This window comes from Passer domesticus, chromosome W (assembly GCF_036417665.1).
Source record: "Passer domesticus isolate bPasDom1 chromosome W, bPasDom1.hap1, whole genome shotgun sequence".
NCBI classification, from domain to species: domain Eukaryota; kingdom Metazoa; phylum Chordata; class Aves; order Passeriformes; family Passeridae; genus Passer; species Passer domesticus.
In genome coordinates, this window is record NC_087511.1 from 16,928,732 (window position 1) to 16,935,176 (window position 6,445).

The 6,445-nt window shown below is 45.4% G+C and overlaps 1 long non-coding RNA gene across 1 annotated transcript; it reads right to left on the reverse strand.

Moving 5' to 3' along the window:
• Positions 1–1,413: 1,413 nt before the first annotated feature.
• On the reverse strand, positions 1,414–5,666 carry LOC135289105 (uncharacterized). Its single transcript, XR_010351901.1, has 2 exons — positions 5,446–5,666; positions 1,414–1,723 (listed from the first exon to the last, which is right to left on the reverse strand). It is a non-coding gene; the product is annotated as an uncharacterized LOC135289105 (long non-coding RNA).
• Between the last annotated feature and the right edge of the window lie 779 nt (positions 5,667–6,445).

Here is a 6,445-nt window from a genome sequence, read left to right on the forward strand (position 1 = left end):
GTTAATTAATTAGGTGGTTTTTGTTAGATATTATTTTTGATTTGTTGGAGTACTTCTGTAATAATAACTGAAGAAAGCCATGAGACTCATAGTCTGGATAAAGAAGATCTATAAGCAGTTAGAAGTTAAAGCAGGATCCTGAAGAGACACGTGTCATGTAAGGGATCACACAAAGAGATAGTAAAACATATAAAAGCTGGCTGTAAATACTATAACAATACCTCATAAATAATTCTTATCACAAAATCAGTGAATTCACATTATATAGTCAATATATTAGCAGCAAGTATTTGAAAGGGGTTAAGCCAACCTTTTTCAAACATTCATGTCATATTAATAACAGTCTTGAAAGATTGAAAGATTTTTTTTATTTAACGTTTTTTAAGGTGGTTTTTAATAGGTCCTTGGATTTTTTTTCCTTCATATTTTGTTTGTAGTTGATGTACAGTAGGGGATATGGTATATTTATGTAATGTTATATTTTTTAGTTTAGGTATTGATAAGGTTGTTTTTGAAAATTAATTTTGTTATTTGATTTAATATCTTTTAGGGGTATTATGTTTTTATAGGATTTGTTTTTTAAGGTTTAGGGCGGTGTTATAGGTTGTAGTATGAGGTATAGGGTAGGTTTTTAATGATTTAGAGGTCGTTTTTATTATTGTGAGTATATTGTGTTTATTTTGGTGTGTTTGGGGTAGTGTAATGCAATTAATTTGTTAGGTTTCTTTTTATTTGTATTTGGATTATTATTTATTATATTAAAGGGGTTTTGTTGTTTGGTTTGTTCGATTATAGTATATATTTTATAGTTATGGATAATGTGTGAAATATTGTTTATGGTTAAACTTATTTTATGGTTTTGTGTTTATTTATAGGTAGTATTTTTATTTTGATGATTTGAGGTGTTATGAGTTCATTTATTTAGGAATAGTTTTCTTTTTTCACGTTAAGTTTTTGAGATTTTAATTTTTGTAGTTTGATTTATTTGTAGATTGTTTTGGTGCTTTATTTTTTTTTTTTTAGAAGATATTGGTATTTATATGGCAAATTTTTATTTTCGGTTTATTTTTATGATGTGATAGAATTGTTAGTGAAGAGTGTAATGTGTTTCTTTAGTTGGTAGCTGATTGTATGGTGGCATTTCTTTTAGTATGTGTTAGTTGTTTTCATTTTTGTTAGTGAGATTAAAGATTTTATATTTTGGTTAGTCTGTAATTATTATTTTTCTTAGAAGCTGGAACAACCACCTGACTCTCCCCTGAGTTTCCCCCCGTCCAGAGTCGTTGTCACTGTCCGCATCCTGGGGCGGGCAGGACAGCCTGCGGGAGGCGGAGGATGGCGGGCTAGCTGGAGGCACTGAAGTGGTGGAGCCGGCTGCAAGCCCTAATATAAAATTTCAGTAGTCAATCCAAATTTTATTTCTATATCTTTTATTGTAAAGAAAGCAAGCAAGCAGCGGTGGGTGGTCAGGGAATCACTGAAATAAATAGGGCAGGAGATCTTTCTCCTTTTTAAATACCTTTATTAAAAATCAGCTAGAGTGGGGAGAAGCGACAGGTCGCACCCACACTGCCGCTGCTCCCAGGAGTGGTACGGAGGAGGAGAATGAGTGCAGCTGTGTCCGCTGGTATGCAGGCAGAGCTGGGGCTTCCATCCTCATGAAAGCAACAGGAGAGTCCACCTTTTCAGGCTGACATTCGAGGTCCTCTTTCTAGCTGACATCCTTTTAGGTTAGGGTGAGAGGTAAAAAGTGTTATGAATAAAAAGTTATCTATTTTTTTAAGGTTGCAGAGTTAAAACAAGTTGGACCAGTTGCTGTTAAGTTAGCTTCATTGTTAAGAGTCCTTCAATTACCTGTTAATGGTTGGTGATTAACCATTGTCACCCTGATGCTTGCCAGGGAGTGACACCAGGACAGACCCTCCAGGTACCAGGAGAATGGGAGTGGCATCAGAGCTAGTATGCAGATGAGAAATGCATTGCACCAAATTATGCAGTTTTCCAGGAAAATCCCTAAAAACAACGAGCTAACATAGAACTAGGGGACCTAGGTGACGTCTAAGGATGGGAGCGTAGTCCAGTGCCTGCTTGGATCCTTTTTGCTTCTCACCCTAACCTGAAAGGATGTTGATTAGAGAGAGGACTCGAGGTGTTGGACCGAAAAGGCGGAATCTCCTAATCTCTCATGAGGACGGAATCCCCAGCTCTGCCTGCAGACCAGCGGACAAAGCTGCATCACCCTCCTCCTCCGTGCCACTCCTGGGAGCAACGGCGGCATGGGCGCGACCAGTCTATTTCTCCCCACCTGAGCTGATTCTTTTTAATAAAGGCATTAAAAAGGAGAAAGATCTTGTCTTGGTTTGAAAAGACAGGAGTCTGTGAAGGAAGGCAAAAAGCCTTCTGTGAAATGGAAAAGGTAAACCCCCTCCTTCCGAATTATCACAATTTCAGAATTAAAAGGGCTCTCAGGCAAAGATATGGGAATGGGAATAACAGTTTTTTACTAGGAAGAAAAAAAAACTAAATAACAATGTAATTTAGCACAAGCAAAAAAACACTGGCAGAGTGAGAAAAACCTGACACCCTGAGAAGTCAGGGTGTTGATAGTAGTCCAGCCAGATGGTGGCTGCTCCTCCTGGAGCGGCGATCTGCAGAAGGGTGTAGATCCTTTCTGAAAATGCGGCGAAGGAGCAGCTGGGCCTTGGTTCCTGATTCCTCTGGGAAATCCAGCGAAGAAGGCTGTCTGTGGTCTCAGAAATGCTTGTTTTATGGTGGCAGGGATGCTTGGCTCCTCCCTCTGGGTGGAGCATCTCCCAATGGGATGATGTAACTAATCTTACCAGCCACAGTGAGTAATTCAATGGCCCATTAGCAGGAGATTATCTTCCTGGCAGTGTCATTGTTCTTGAAAGAGATAAGAAAAACTGCCTAACCCCCAACAGATGGCAAAAATACAATACATGCTTATTTTACAAGCCAGGACAGATCTCCTGCCCATTTATTTCAAAAAGTATCTTAACAAACACAGGATTAAGTTCCTCACCTTTAGACATCACTTAGATCTCTTAATTCCATGTTGGCACATTGTTTTAGGGGTTTTTCTTGCAAGATTTGGTGACGGGCATCCTCATTTGCATACTAGCTCTGACGTCACCTCCCCCCCACCTGCAGCTTCAGGTGGTATCCTCTGGGAAGCAGCAGGGGGACAATTGAGCTGATTTCTAACCATTAACAGGTAATTGATAAAACCTATTAACAACAGGTGATTACAACATGAAGTTATTAACAACAGCAATTGGTTTAACTTGTTAACTCTGCAATTAAAAAAAATTGATAACTTTTCTACTCATAACAATCACCACTCCACTCACAGCACACACCACTTACAAGTTCGGAAAAGTATATATACTGTTTTTAAGCCTACAAAGCATTTTCCAGTGTGCTCGGTTAGTCCAAATCAGCAAATATCAATCAGCTGGGATCAGCAATTTCATAATCTTTCCAGGTGGTCATTGGCTTCCTGTCCTTCTTGTGGTCATCTGGAGGGAGGCCTTACACTGGTGTCTGCTACACGATTTTGTCAAGTGCATCAAGCTTTTTATTATACATAAGCGTTTAGTTGATTTGTTGCAATATCTCTTAGCTTTACCACAACTTCATCTATTTTATTCTAAGCATCAGTCTTCTTGCTACCTCATCTCTTTTACTCTACTATACTTCTTTTATTTCAATGCTTTATTAGGCTATTTGGTCAGAAAGTTTCAAAACCTTTCTTTGTGTCTATTTTCGACACAGCAGATATAAGCATTTGCTGATTCCATTGCCAATTGACACGAATCACAAAAACATTTTTCACAGCCCCGAGGCGGGGAAGTCGGCAGCAGGCGGCGTGGCGGGGGACTCGGCCATGGCGGGCGGCGCGTGTGGCAATGAAGCTGCAAGAGACATGATGCCCGCTGATCCGCACGCAGCAGAGAGAGGAGGAAGAGGCACAGACAGATGAAAGTGAAGGGGCGGAGGAGACCACGGCTCCGGTGTCGTCATTTGTCAACAGTGAAGGCTCTGCCGCTGCCGCTTGCACCGCGGTGGAGGGAGAGACTGGCGGGGAGAACGAAGTCGACAGGAACAAAGGCGCACAGGCAAGCGCTCGCAATGCACGGGGAGTGGCGCATGCACTTGCGCTGGCTCTGCAGTTGGGAACGGAGGAGCCGAAAGGACCACGACTCCTGCCGCACCAACTGGCTGGAGTGGAACCGCCCCCGGCGCCGGTGGAAAGGAAGGAGGGGCCGGCGGGGGGAAGGGCGCTGGCTGTGGTGGAGGCATCCCGGCCGCTGCTGGCGGTGGAGGCAGTTGCGCTATCGCCTGGAGTGCAGGGAAAGAAGAAACCGGCGGCAGGGGCAAAGAAGCCGGCTGGCCGTATAAGGGCTGCCCCCGGCCAGCTGCGGTGCAGGGAGGGCTGGAAATGCCGGCTGTGGGGGGGCACTCCGTCTGCCGCTAGTGGAGCAAGGAAAGCTGGCACCGCCGGGTGGGGCGGAACCAATTGCGGCAGAGACCCCCCCCCCCCCCCCCGCCATGGTCTCCCGCGGTGTAGGGGGAGCTGGAATCACCAGCTGTGGCAGGGACACACCGGCCGCCGCCTGCGGCGCTGGGGGGGGGGGGGGGGGCGGGCGGCAGGAGGCACAAATGGAGGGGGACGTTCCGCCAGGTCCAATCGGGATGCAGCTACCAAAGTCTTCGGGGGCGGCGTCGCAGGAGAAGGATATTTCGGCTTTATATAATCACGGGGGGAAGGATATTTTGGCGGAACATAGGCCTTGGGCGAGGGGTAGATTCTGCGGGGAATCCCCATGTCTCTCGGGGGTCCGGGCGGAGCCGAGAAAGAGCCAGCAGCCACCCGCCCGGCCCTGTCTGCCCCCAGGGTGTCTGTGTCCACGGAAAGAGCATTTTTGCTTTCTCAGTTCCCCATCTCTGTTTCACTTCCCCTTGGGGTCCAACGTTGCAAAGCTCTCGAAAGGACTCCCCAGGTGACTGCTAACTGAGGTGCGGTCTTATCTCCGTTGATGACCTCTTCCCACAGGAAGTTGCCTAGTAACTGCTAAATCTCTGGATTAAATGCCGTGTCCATGTCTACTGAAAAGTCATGGGACCTTGCCCAAGCAAGTAAGGCACGCAGGGAATGATCTGGCACAGGAACCCCCATACGTGGCAAAGCATCCTTCCATGCAGAAAGAACTAATCTCTCTTCCGTAGAAAATTGGTTCCCCATGTTAAAGGAAACTCTTCCCAGCATCCCGCACAAAGCAAGTAGTCTACCCTGGGATGTAGACACTTTAGCTATGCTGGGAAAAGCCATTCCACCCTAGCTCTTTGGCCATGAGCTACTACTACCTGTGGTCACAAAAAGACCAGCTGTCCCAAGGAGGGCGCAGGGAAAATCACTGTTACCTCTCTTAAATGGAGGACAGAGGGCGTCCAGTCCGTCCTGCGAGGACCGGCAGGGCCGCAGCGGCGTCTCCCGATGGTGTAGATCCAAAGCATCCCATTCGTTCTGCAGTTTCCGGAGGGGTCACCAGACGTCGACATTGAGTTAGGAACAGCTGAAGAAAGGTGACATTGACTCCATGCTCAGAAGGCATAAAGCGAGATTTATTAGGACCTTCGCATATTTATAGGCAGGATCGTTCACTCACCCAGAACCTGATTGGTTCTTAAATAACACCCCTCACACCATTGGTTAATTAGGAACAACACCTTCTGGTAAAATATTTTTGCATAAACATCACGTACAAACATTCCACATGTTCACAAACACCAGGTGCAGAGATTAGGATAAGAATTGTTTTAATTCTTTCTCTGAGCTTTCTCACAACTGCCCCAGGATGATGCCAGGAAAAGTTATCTGTTTCTGTCTCTGACTAAACTGTCACATCCACAAGCCATTGTTTTATTTATTTCCTTGGCATTTTTGGTTTTTTTGCTCCAGTGTGAGTGTGGGTGCATGGGGGGGGAGTGTGTGTCCTAGGTTACAATATTAAGATATATTCTATTCCCATCCTCAAGAGCTGCTGAAACCAGGAGGGGCATTGTTTCTTCCTTATCTCCTGTTAATTGGCTCATCAATGCCTTTCCACATGACTCAGAGATAACTCCCTCCAGGAGCCATTTCTGTTTAATGAACCCACCACATGACTCACAGAATGATAACAGCCTATTATAAGATGCTCTGCCCAGGGGGGAGGAGCTAAGCATCCCCCACCTGGATATAATCTGGGTTTTGGGACAGAGCAGTCTTTCCACTGGATTCCCAGAGGAACTGCCATCTTTTCTACTGGATCTTCAGAGGAAGACTACACTCTTTCTGCAGGATCGCTGCTCCAACAGAACCACATCTGCCACTCCAGGAGGACTGCAGACACCAATCCAACTGGACTGCTACCAACACCCT